Source organism: Calidris pugnax, unplaced genomic scaffold (genome assembly GCF_001431845.1).
Source record: "Calidris pugnax isolate Ruff unplaced genomic scaffold, ASM143184v1 scaffold88, whole genome shotgun sequence".
NCBI lineage: Eukaryota > Metazoa > Chordata > Aves > Charadriiformes > Scolopacidae > Calidris > Calidris pugnax.
In genome coordinates this window covers 16,789-29,591 of record NW_015090849.1, presented here as the reverse complement: position 1 = coordinate 29,591, position 12,803 = coordinate 16,789, and the positions used below count along the sequence as shown (strand labels likewise).

Sequence of the window (12,803 nt, the reverse complement as noted above, 5' to 3'; positions counted from 1 at the left end):
GACACAGGGGTTTTCTGGGGACGAAAAGGACATCAATTGATCTTTTTTTTTACAGTCTGTTTTTGTGAAGGAACATCAGAGATAACAAAAGACTCATTATTTTCCGACGTTGCTAAGAGGAAAGTTCCAGGCAGCGCAATTAGCTTGTGACAGGTATTCTCCCATTTACTAATTACAGTATATTTAAGACCTTTGTTCAGGGCTGGTTGCCCGTGTCCCAACTGCTGGTACCATGTGGACTTCTTCGTTTCTGTGGTCACTGTGGGGGTTTGATGAGTCTCTGGGGAAGCCAAAAAGAAAAGCCTGAGTTAAAACATCCAGGAGGGAAGTCATCCCCTTGGGTGGGATTCACCCAAGAGGGGTCCTGTGTGTTGTGAAGTCACTTTAGATGTGAATCTGAGTTAAAACATCCAGGAGGGAAGTCATCTCCTTGGGTGGGATTCACCCAAGGGGGGTCCAGGAGATTTTCCTGTGCGTTGTGAAGTCACTTTAGATGTGAATAGACCTAAATCCTCCTGTTCTCCGTGTGTTTTCCGTTGCCTGGTGCTCGGAAACCATCCAGAGATGGGTTTTAATGAGGTGGTTTTGGGCTGGTGGGTTTGGGTGGCAAATCAGTGGGATTTGCCAGGGACAGGACAAGAGGAAATGGGCACAAACTTGACCATAAGAAGTTCCATCTCAACATGAGGAGAAACTTCTTGACTTTGAGGGTGGCAGAGCCCTGGCAGAGGCTACCCAGAGAGGTGGTGGAGTCTCCTTCTCTGGAGACATTCAAACCCCCCCTGGACACGTTCGTGTGGGACCTGCTCTGGGTGGCCCTGCTCTGTCAGGGGGTTGGACTGGGCGATCTTCAGAGGTCCCTTCCAACCCCATATCATCCTGTGATTCTGTGACAAGAGGAAGAAGGAACAAGTGTCTGCTAACAAAAGACTCATTATTTTCCGATGTTGCTAAGAGGAAAGTTCCAGGCAGCGCAATTAGCTTGTGACAGGTATTCTCCCATTTACTAATTACAGTATATTTAAGACCTTTGTTCAGGGCTGGTTGCCCGTGTCCCAACTGCTGGTACCATGTGGACTTCTTCGTTTCTGTGGTCACTGTGGGGGTTTGATGAGTCTCTGGGGAAGCCAAAAAGAAAAGCCTGAGTTAAAACATCCAGGAGGGAAGTCATCTCCTTGGGTGGGATTCACCCAAGGGGGGTCCAGGAGATTTTCCTGTGCGTTGTGAAGTCACTTTAGATGTGAAAGACCTAAATCCTCCTGTTCTCCGTGTGTTTTCCGTTGCCTGGTGCTCAGGAACCATCCAGAGATGGGTTTTAATGAGGTGGTTTTGGGCTGGTGGGTTTGGGTGGCAAATCAGTGGGATTTGCCAGGGACAGGACAAGAGGAAATGGGCACAAACTTGACCATAAGAAGTTCCATCTCAACATGAGGAGAAACTTCTTGACTTTGAGGGTGGCAGAGCCCTGGCAGAGGCTGCCCAGAGAGGTGGTGGAGTCTCCTTCTCTGGGAAGAACTGGGAGGAAGTACGAAAAAGGGCAGGTCTAAACCGCAGACTGGAAGGTTGAAAAGAAAAGAAAAAGGAAATTTGCGCATCCCATTGGCTGTGCTGATCCATCTGGGAAAGGCTCTGCCTCTGTCTGCCCTCCTTTCTTCTCCTCTGTGGTCTGTCGGGAAGTTCAGGCTCCAGAACTGCCCATTCCAGCATGAAATTCCCATTAAAATCGTGGATTTCCGGGCTGGGAGGGCCGGGGGGGTGTTAGCCCCATAATTGGGCAGGTTGGACTCAACACTCGAGTTTAATGACAATTTAAATCTCTCTCTTGCTCTGATGCTGAAATATTAAGGCTTTGATCAAGGCTTTTCAGTCTTTCTGCTCTTCATCAGCTGATTCTCTCCTAATGAACCAGGGGACCCGAGCGTTTAGGACATCAAAACTAGGCAAATTTCCTTTTTCTTTTCTTTTAAACCTTCCAGTCTGTGGTTTAAACCTGCCCTTTTTTGTACTTCCTCCCAGTTCTTCTTGTGAATGAATAAAGCAATTAGGCCTATTGTGTGTGTAGGGCTAATAATAACTAATGCGTTGATTAAAAACAAGAAATTATGCAATTGGAGCAGAGAAGAAACTCAAACCCTTTTCTACAGGAGGCTGTTTCCTCGGAGGTTTCCTTCTGTTACAGAAATATTCATTCGCAATCCGAAAAATGATTTTTTTCTAGTGGAAGAATAACAAAAATCATTTTCTCCGTATCCTAATGGGCAGAGGCATATGTTTTTAATAAACATATGGAAGGGTGTTTTTTCTGCAGTCAGGAATTAGCGTCCAGGAGCTTCTCAAAGCTTATAGATTTCCGTGCTTTTTCTTTCTCTTTATTTAATTAAGGAGATTTTCTGTCTGTGTCCTCTGAAGTCCTGGTGGTTTCACCGTGTCTTTCCGTGGTTGTTCGGGCTGTGCAGGTGTTTTTCAGCTCCTGAGCTTTAGTGACGAGGGGGTTCCCCATCTGAATTTCTCTCTTTTCCTGTTGGGGCAGGTTTTTCATCTGCAATTTTCTGGACGTGACCTTGGATGGAGGCTCTCGATGATGACCTTTCAAACTCAGTCGTCTTCACATGATGTCTTTGCCTCTGCCATAGAGAGACCATCGTGAAGAGAGACCCCCCCAGTTACATCCAGGGGATCCAGTTCTCTTCCACGTTGTGGGTGTTTTTCCAGAGGTGGGTTTTTAAGGCTCTGATCCTCGGTCAATGGCTTTATAAAGGGGTTTGCACCAGTTTGAAGGTTGGATCAGCATCATAAGGCACTGGGATCATACTTGCTTTATAAATGTAGAACAAAATGATGGATTTTGCTGTAAAGATTGAGCAGCCTGGCATCTTGTAGCATCTTTCCACCTCCCCATGTCCCTTCTCCATCTCACCACGTCCCTTCTCCATCTCTTAATGTCTCTTCTCCATATCCCCATGTCCCTTCTCCATCTCTTAACGTCCCTTCTCCATCTCTCAATGTCCCTTCTCCATCTCTCAACGTCCCTTCATCTCTTAACATCTCTTCTCCATCTCCCCACATCCCTTCTCCATCTCTTAATGTCTCTTCTCCATATCCCCATGTCCCTTCTCCATCTCTTAATGTCCCTTCTCCATCTCTTAACGTCCCTCCTCCATCTCTTAATGTCCCTTGTCCATCTCTCAACGTCCCTTCTCCATTGCTCAACGTCCCTTCATCTCTTAACATCCCTTCTCCATCTCTTAACATCCCTTCTCCATCTCTTAATGTCTCTTCTCCATATCCCCATGTCCCTTCTCCATCTCTTAACATCCCTTCTCCATCTCTTAACATCCCTTCTCCATCTCTTAACATCCCTTCTCCATCTCTTAATGTCTCTTCTCCATATCCCCATGTCCCTTCTCCATCTCTTAACGTCTCTTCTCCATCTCTTAACATCCCTTCTCCATCTCCCACATCCATTCCCTGTATCCCCTCATCCTTCCCCATCTCCCCACGTCCTTCCCCATCTTCCTGCATCCCTTCTCCATCGCCCCACATCCCTTCTTCATCTCTTAACATGCCTTCCCCATCTCCCTGTGTCCCTCCCCTGTCTCCCCACATCCTTTAACCTCTGATGGACCAAGGTGCCCAATAAGCAGCCTCTGGCCAAGACAGCCCCCAGGCTGGAGAAGATGCTGGGGTGGATGGATGGGATCCTGCTCTACCTTTTCCTCCTCGTTCCTTTTTATTCCGAGCACAGCAGCCTTATTAGCAATGAAGTTTTTATACTTCACAGCCAGCCCAGCCAGGTCGTGATGTGCTATAAATCTTGGACAAGTCAAGCACTGCTCCTTGCTGGGTACAGTATATGCTTGGCCCCATTAAGAATAATAGCATGAATAACCATAAGCCATTAATTTTGACGAGATCAGGCCCATATCACCTTACCATCTCTTAACATCCCTTCTCCATCTCTTAACATCCCTTCTCCATCTCTTAATGTCTCTTCTCCATATCCCCATGTCCCTTCTCCATCTCTTAACGTCTCTTCTCCATCTCTTAACATCCCTTCTCCATCTCCCACATCCATTCCCCGTATCCCCTCATCCTTCCCCATCTCCCCACGTCCTTCCCCATCTTCCTGCATCCCTTCTCCATCACCCCACGTCCCTTCTTCATCTCTTAACATGCCTTCCCCCTCTCCCCGTGTCCCTCCCCCGTCTCCCCGCATCCTTTAACCTCTGATGGACCAAGGTGCCCAATAAGCAGCCTCTGGCCAAGACAGCCCCCAGGCTGGAGAAGATGCTGGGGTGGATGGATGGGATCCTGCTCTGTGTCCCTCCCCTGTCTCCCCACATCCTTTAACCTCTGATGGACCAAGGTGCCCAATAAGCAGCCTCTGGCCAAGACAGCCCCCAGGCTGGAGAAGATGCTGGGGTGGATGGATGGGATCCTGCTCTACCTTTTCCTCCTCGTTCCTTTTTATTCCGAGCACAGCAGCCTTATTAGCAATGAAGTTTTTATACTTCACAGCCAGCCCAGCCAGGTCGTGATGTGCTATAAATCTTGGACAAGTCAAGCACTGCTCCTTGCTGGGTACAGTATATGCTTGGCCCCATTAAGAATAATAGCATGAATAACCATAAGCCATTAATTTTGACGAGATCAGGCCCATATCACCTTAAAAAGAGTGCGCTGGTACCTTGGGAGACATTTGGCTGTTTCCGCCGTTCCCTCCCTTAATGAATAAAAATTTTAAAAGTGGCTGCATTTTGCCTGGTGGACGCACGAGAAAGTTCCTCCTGTCAATATGTGAGGGGGGGAAAATGCAGAGAAATTCCTGCCGGTGCTCCGCTTTTCCTCCTCGTTCCTTTTTATTCCGAGCACAGCAGCCTTATTAGCAATGAAGTTTTTATACTTTACAGCCAGCCCAGCCAGGTCGTGATGTGCTATAAATCTTGGACAAGTCAAGCACTGCTCCTTGCTGGGTACAGTATATGCTTGGCCCCATTAAGAATAATAGCATGAATAACCATAAGCCATTAATTTTGACGAGATCAGGCCCATATCACCTTAAAAAGAGTGCGCTGGTACCTTGGGAGACATTTGGCTGTTTCCGCCGTTCCCTCCCTTAATGAATAAAAATTTTAAAAGTGGCTGCATTTTGCCTGGTGGACGCACGAGAAAGTTCCTCCTGTCAATATGTGAGGGGGTGAAATTCCTGCCGGTGCTCCAAGGATGTATTTCCTGCAGTAATTAGGAATAAAATGCCCCGTTTTCTCACTTGAGATAAATCCAGTCAGATTTTTGAGGATCTTGCTTCGTGGAGACCCAGCCAGAACCCGACACCGAGATGTGGGAAGTATTTCCCTCCTTGGGAATTACTGGGAAATTTCCCTCCTGGGGAATTATTGGGAAATTTCCCTCTTTGGGAATTATTTCCCTCCTCCTCCTCCTTCCCTGTTTGCCAGCACTTTGCTTTTACCTGGGAATTTGGTTGCTTGGAGCTATTTTCAGATTTTTTTCCCTTGGAGAAAAGATCCTTTTATGGATTTTTTTTTTTTTTTTTTTTTCGGGGAGGGGCTGGGACAGTTTGTTCCTTCGCCTCTCAAATGCTGGAGTAGAAAAAAAAGAATTATAAAAGGAAAATAAAAGGTGGAGGGAGGGCAGGGAGGAGAGCTGCTGTCAGAGGATGCTCTTTGTGAGGCTGTGGGTACCGTAGCCGCCGCTGTCATTGAAGCAGGGCATTGTTTTGTTTAAAAGCAGCATCTTTCCTCATTATTTTAAAGTATTTCCTTGCGAGGCCGCTGGAAACGCCGAGTTCCTCATCAAAGTAAACACCGTTGTGCCGGCGCCGAGGGAAACGCTGGGCAATTATGAGCTTTTCTCATCCCATCTCTTCTTGTTTCCAGAGCTCCTCTGGGATCTGCTGGGGAAACGAGGAGGGCAGGGACAGCAAAAATGGATCTTCTGTCTGATGGTAACGGAGCTTTTCTGCCTGATTTAGAGGGTGATGGATGCTCTTGGAGCAGGCGTGTGGGTTCCTCTTTCCATTGTAGGGGTAAAGCCGGTGGGATGAGGATGCGTGACCTTTGGGGCTTTTTGGAGGGGTCCTGTTTGTGTGGGAACCTCTGTGTCCTCCACACAGAACCACAGGATGATGTGGGGTTGGAAGGGACCTCTGGAGATCACCCAGTCCAACCCCCTGCCAGAGCAGGGCCATCCAGAGCAGGTCCCACAGAACGTGTCCAGGGGGTTTTGAATGTCTCCAGAGAAGGAGACCCCACCACCTCCCTGGGCAGCCTCTGCCAGGGCTCTGCCACCCTCACAGTCAAGAAGTTCCTCCTCATGTTTAGGTGGAACTTCTTATGGTCAAGTTTGTGCCCATTTCCTCTTGTCCTGTCCCTGGGCACCACTGGAAAAAGACCAGCCCCATCATCCTGACACCCACCCTTGAAGTATTTATAGGTGTTGATCAGATCCTCCCTCAGCCTTCTCTTCTCCAGACAAAAAAGACTGAAAACCTAAGATGGAGCTGAGATGTGGGGAAGAACATCTTTGCTGTGAGGGTGGTGAGAGCCTGGCTCAGGTTGCCCTGAGAAGCTGTGGCTGCCCCATCCCTGGAGGGGTTCAAGGGCAGGTTGGAGGGGGCTTGGAGCAACCTGGTGTGGTGGGAGGTGTCCATCCCAGGGACTGGATGGTCTTTAAGGTCCCTTCCAACCCAAACCATTTGATGATTCTTTGATAACTCTAAATACTTTGGTCCCTCCATAATTGTGCTGCACAAAACCAGCCACGCGCCATCCCGGGGGTGCAGAAAGCGCCGATGCTCTCCCTGAGATCACAGAATCACAGAATCTTCTAGGTTGGAAGGGACCTTAAAGATCATCTTGTCCAACCGTCAACCTAACTGACAAAAATAGACACCCACACAACAAACAAGGAGCATCATCACTAAACCAGACCTCCCAGCACTACATCAACCCGGCTTTTGAACACCTCCAGGGATGGGGCCTCAACCACCTCCCTGGGCAGCCCATTCCAATGGCTGAGAACCCTTTCAGTGAAAAAATTTTTCCTAATATCCAGCCTGAACCTCCCCTGGTGTTCAGGGGCCATTTCCTCTCGTCCTGTCGCCTGTGACTTGAGAAAAGAGACCGACCCCCACCTCTCTACACCCTCCTTTCAGGGAGTTGGAGAGAGCAATAAGGTCTCCCCTCAGCCTCCTCTTCTCCAGGCTGAACACCCCCAGCTCCCTCAGCCTCTCCTCATAAGACTTATTCTCCAGACCCCTCACCAGCTTTGTCGCCCTTCTCTGGACCCGCTCCAGCACCTCAATGTCTTTTTTATGGTAGGGGGCCCAAAACTGGAGGTGAGGCCTCAAGATGAGCAAGGTGAAGGCCAAACTGGGCTTAAACGACTCTCTTACATCCCGTCTCTCACTTCTGGCTGTCACCAGCTCATTAGGAGAAGCCCGAAATAATTTGCTCCGCAAGAACCTGATGACAGGGAGGGTTTCCCGGGGCTGCCGGGGTCCAGTCGTGGCTCCAGAAGGCTGGGAAATCTCAACTGGGAGGGGATCCTTCTCTGTCCTCAACCCATGAACCATCTCCCATGTTTATGGTCTCCAGGAACCTTGAGGGCACCCAATATTCTCCATCGCTCACCCTCTTCCACCTCTTTGAATAAATTGGCTCCATCCCCCCCAAGAAAAAGTCCCCCCGTGAGCGCTGGGAAAGGAGACTGATGGAACAAACAAGGTTTTTTATTTAGTTTGGAGCTCGTTAGGTTACATTTGCATGGCTCCAATGTCAGATTCATTATTCATGAGCATCAACTGCGGTGACCCCCCCCCATCTCCCTCCCCCCTCCCGCAAACGCCGGCTCCCAGAGTCCCGAGATTTGACATCTTTCTTGCTGCTTTAAGCGATTTCTCTCTAAAAGGAGCACGGCAGAGCGACAGCCCTGATTTTTTATTCATGTGGGGGTCTTTTCAAGGCATAACATTTACCAGGGTACGTCAAAACCCGGCTTGTGGGTCGGGGGTGGGGAGAAATGGGTCTGGAGCACAAGGAGAAGGGTCTGGAGAACTTCTGAGGGAGCTGGGGGTGTTCAGCCTGGAGAAAAGGAGGCTGAGGGGAGACCTTCTGGCTCTCTCCAACTCCCTGAAAGGAGGGTGTAGCCAGGGGGGGTCGGGCTCTTCTCCCAAGGAACAGGCGATGGGACAAGAGGAAACGGCCTCCAGTTGCCCCAGGGGAGGTTTAGGATGGATATTGGGGAAAATTCCTTCATGGAAAGGGTTGTGAAGCCTTGGAATGGGCTGCCCAGGGCAGTGGTGGAGTCACCATCCCTGGAGGGATTTAAAAGTTGGGTTGACCTAGTGCTTAGAGACATGGGTTAGGGATGGTTTTCATCAGAGTTGGGTTGATGGTTGGACTCCCATGATCTGAAAGGTCTCTTCCAACCCAGGTGGTTCTATGATTGGGGTTTGTGTCTCCAAACAGGGTGTGACTGGAGAGCCCGTCCCATGGTGGATGTTCCTGCTGGGAGAAGGGGAAGCATCCAGCCTTCTGGAGGACAGACTGATGACTCAAGAAGAGCCTGTTGATGGGAAAAACAGGCAGGAGTGGAGAGGAATCAAGAAGATGAAGGCAGGTGGGGGCAGAAACACTCAACGGGGGAAATATCTGGCCAGGCAGTGAGAGGGCAGAAAGGGATGAGAACCCGCAGAAGAAGCCAATGCCAAAAAAAAAGGAACAGAAAAATCAACGTGGAAGGGGGTGAAGGAGCACGTTGTGTGTCAAACGTGGGGCTTGGGGTCACCACGTGTTTGGAAGGACGTCGGCTGATGGGAGGGACCAGGAGCTCGTGCCAGGATGGAGAAGGCAGCAAGACCACCGTAGGATGGACCACAGCTTGAAATACCTCCGTGTGTCACGACCCCAAGGATCATGTGGAAGGGGGTGAAGGAGCACGTTGTGTGTCAAACGTGGGGCTTGGGGTCACCACGTGTTTGGAAGGACGTCGGCAGACGGGAGGGACCAGGAGCTCCTGCCAGGATGGAGAAGGCGGCGAGACCACCGTAGGATGGACCACAGCTTGAAATACCTCCGTGTGTCACGATGCCAAGACACCGTAGCCACTAAGGCAATGAGTGGCTTAATTTGCAATTAATGGAGCTGCGTTACCAATTTGGGAAGATCCTCCCGGGAAAAGATGCTGAAACCCTTTCCTGGGACCCTCAGACAAACATCTCCTGAGGGTGGTCAGGGCAGGAGGAGCAGCAAAACCCCCGTGAAGTCCGTAACCACCAGGAGGAACGAGCATCAGAGCAGTTCCCTTTATCAATATATAGGAAAATTTTAAAAAAAGCTATTTCTGAAGGCACCTTGTGTTGTTTGGGGCCAACATCAGCGTTTTTAGCACTGGGAGGAAGGGATCAGGAGGTGCCAAAGGGGAGCGCTTCCCATCAGCAGAAGGGAGACCCAGGTAGGGTGGGAGTTGCTGGGGATCTTCACCTTTTTTTGGCTTTTTTTGGTGGCAAATAGAGAGGGGAACGCGCCAGCCCCTGCGCTGTCACCCCTCCCTGTCCCTTCACCACTCGTAGAGTGAGGATTTGGGGGGAGCAGAAGGTGGTGGCAGAGCCTGGGCACTGTCCTCACCCCCTCCTGGTGCCTCCAGGGCTCCTTGAAGGTCACTTTCCTCATGAGAAACCCCACTGAGAAAGTGAATTTGAAGAGAAAACAGCACAGGTTTAGGGATGGGTTATTTCTCATGGGACTGGCTCGGATTTGGTCTCAATTTTGGCCACTGTGAAGCCCCCCCATGTAGGGGGTAAAACACCATCACACGGGGGGAGAGGGAACACACGGCCTCGTTGGTGCCCCATGGCCAAGTTGTCAACCCGAATCATGGAATGGGCTGGAAGGGACCTTAAAGCCCCCCAAGTCCCACCCCCTTCCCTGGGATGGACACCTCCCACCAGCCCAGCTTTATCCTAGCCCTGTCCAACCTTGAGCCCCTCCAGGGATGGGACATCCCCCTGGTTTCAGCTGGGAAAGAGTTGATTTTCTTTCGGGGGATTGCTGCGACAGGAACATCAATAATCCCTGTTGGGTTTGGTTGTTGCTTAAGTGATGTTTACACTCCTCAAGGACTTTTTCCAGCTTCCCACAGGAGAGCAGAGGGAAGGATGGAGGGGCCAATGGAATATTCCACAGCAGGGACATCACCCTCCGTGTAGAAACGGGGGCAGGAATTGGTGGTCGGTGCTCGGGATGGCACCAATTCCCCAGATGTTGAGTGACCCCATCATCATTATTATTATTATTTTGCCTTTTCTATTATTGATCCTATTAAACTGTCTTTATCTCAACCTACAAGGGTTGTTGGGTTTTTTTCAGGCTTTTTTTTTCCATCCTTTTTTTCCTCCCCATCCTTCTAGGAGGGGGTTAAACCACGACAGGCAGCCACAGCTTCTCTTGGGCAACCTGGGCCAGGGTCTCACCACCCTCACAGCGAAGAACTTCTTCCGCCCAGATCTCATGAAAACCTCTTTCCTATTATCATTTTAATCAAAGGGAATATATTCTGGAAAGATGCTCAATTATTATGAAGAGAAACTTACCTTAAAGCCTCTTTCTTTCTGCTCCAGCAGCAGAAGGGGGATCCCAGGATGGACCTGTCCCCTCGTCCCCTTGTCCCCTCGTCCCCTTGTCCCCTCATCCCCTTGCCCAGGGCTGACCCACCGCTCTCCTTCCCCGCTCCCCCGGTGTGTCCGTGCCATCTGGTGGCAAACTGGGGGAAAGAAAATCCCATTAAAATGACTTTTGTCAAGACAAAACTCTATTTTTTAAAAAAAAAACCAAACTCAATTATTTTTTGAGCAACCTGGGCTGGTGGGAGGTGTCCCCAGCCCAGGGCAGGAGGTGGCACTGGGTGGTCTTCAAGGTCCCTTCCAACCCAAACCATTCCCTGATTTCATGAGGGAAAGGGCTGGGAGGGGGCACCTCAAATTTGGGGGGCTTTCAGGAAAATTTGTTTGCTGGAAATAGTAATTTGTGTCTATAAAGGTTCTCCAATTTCTTGGGGGCAGAGTGGAAAACTAAGAGGACCTGCGAGGTCTAGTTTTTAAAGCTGCCCCAGAGGGATGGCCTTATGAAAGCTTGAATATGGCTAAAAATGGATTAAAAAGGTGGTTTTGATGGAAAGGACTGAAAAAGGAAAATTCAGAAGATAACCCAAGAACTTTGCCTGTGATCAGAGAGGTGGGTGGCTGCGTTGAGGGGGGACCAGGTGGGTGCAGCTCAGCAGAACCAGTGCTGAGGAACTGGGCAACTGGTTTTTATAGGTCCCACGGGTCCTGGGCACCTCCAGGGAGGAGAAACATGGAACCTGGAGGTGTCCAAGGCCAGGTTGGATGGAGCTTTGAGCAACCTGGGCTGGTGGGAGGTGTCCCTGCCCAGGGCAGGGGGTGGCACTTGGAGGGGGGGGGCTTTAAGATCCCTTCCAACCCAAACCATCCGGTGATGGCACTGGCACCACCACAACTGGGATGAAGGCTGGAAATTAGGAAAAGCCATGGGCACAGACAAGTGTGGGCAGCAAGGGTTGGTCTCGCAGTCTCATGGGGCCCTTTCTAGGCCAATCTCCTGATTTTAACTCAATACCTCAACTTTTTCTAGGTTTTGTTTTCTAATGAATTACGGAGCGTTGTCCTTCAGCACAGTCACTCCCATCCAAGCACCGTGGTGGCCACAGCCCAAGGATGGAGCCAGACCCTTCACAAGGACCTTCACTGAGAGGACAAGAGGCAAGAAATTGAACTATTGAGATACAGGGAGTCCATTTACACACGAGAGAAAGGGCGTTTTTAGGTAAGAGTATGGTTCTTGGCCATACTCAAAACCCAACAGGCCATGTAGGGGTTGGGCTGGGGACAAACCAGAGGGGTTGGCCTGGGGACAAACCTGAATTATTTCATCATTTAGCAGCAGAACCTCCCATTTCTTGTTGCCCTCCCGGGGATGACCCCACTGTGGGCGCTGCTTCCCAACTGCTGCATCTGGGCACCACCATCTCCTCCTCCTGGGTCAGGAGAACCACACCAGGCGTCCTCCTTCTCCTTTGAGGAGCAGAGCAAGCGGCAGCCGAGAGGGTTGGAGCCTCCATTGGTGTCTGCTGCTGCAAAAAGCAGTTCTCTGCAGCCCTCTAGTGCTTATGAAATACATAGAAAATCAGAATTTGTATCAACTCTGGGGAAAAAAAGGGCTGGGGCAGCGGTGGGTGCAGACCCCAGCCCCACAGAGGATCTCAGAGGAAGGTGTGGAGGGAGATGTGGGCTGGGGGCTCTCCAAAACTCACCCCAAGCAGGGATGCTGCCAGCCCCTTCTGCTCTTCTACCCCCAACCACACCTTCTCCTGCACCTCCCTCCACCATCATCCAAACCCTTCTCCTCCCCCTTGTCCCCAGGGATGCAGATCTCCTGGAGAGCAGAGCATCTTCCCCAGGAGCTCGCCCTCCCCCTTGGTATTTCAGTTATTTATTTTCCTGAGGAAGAGAATGGAACTGTTTAAACATTGTTCTTCCTGGCAAGACGCTGATTTAAAATAGAGCCTTTTATTTGCTGATGGACGGAGCAACCAGCTGGTACTTACTCCAAGAGTTCTTGTGTTGAGACAACCCCTCCATCCACGGTCCCACCCGAGAAGCTCCTCTAGAGCACAAAAAGACCCCCTTGGCCACCCCGGGGAGGGGTTGCTTTTGCCACCCCAACATCTGGGATGGAAAGGATTTCACAGCTCCATCCCATGGAGCA

At 50.3% G+C, this 12,803-nt stretch overlaps 1 long non-coding RNA gene across 1 annotated transcript; it reads left to right on the top strand.

The window, feature by feature from the left end:
- Positions 1-2,536: 2,536 nt before the first annotated feature.
- LOC106888716 lies at positions 2,537-11,834 on the top strand. Its single transcript, XR_001412163.1, has 4 exons — positions 2,537-2,714; positions 5,898-5,965; positions 8,490-8,640; positions 11,670-11,834. It is a non-coding gene; the product is annotated as an uncharacterized LOC106888716 (long non-coding RNA).
- The last annotated feature ends 969 nt before the right edge of the window (positions 11,835-12,803 follow it).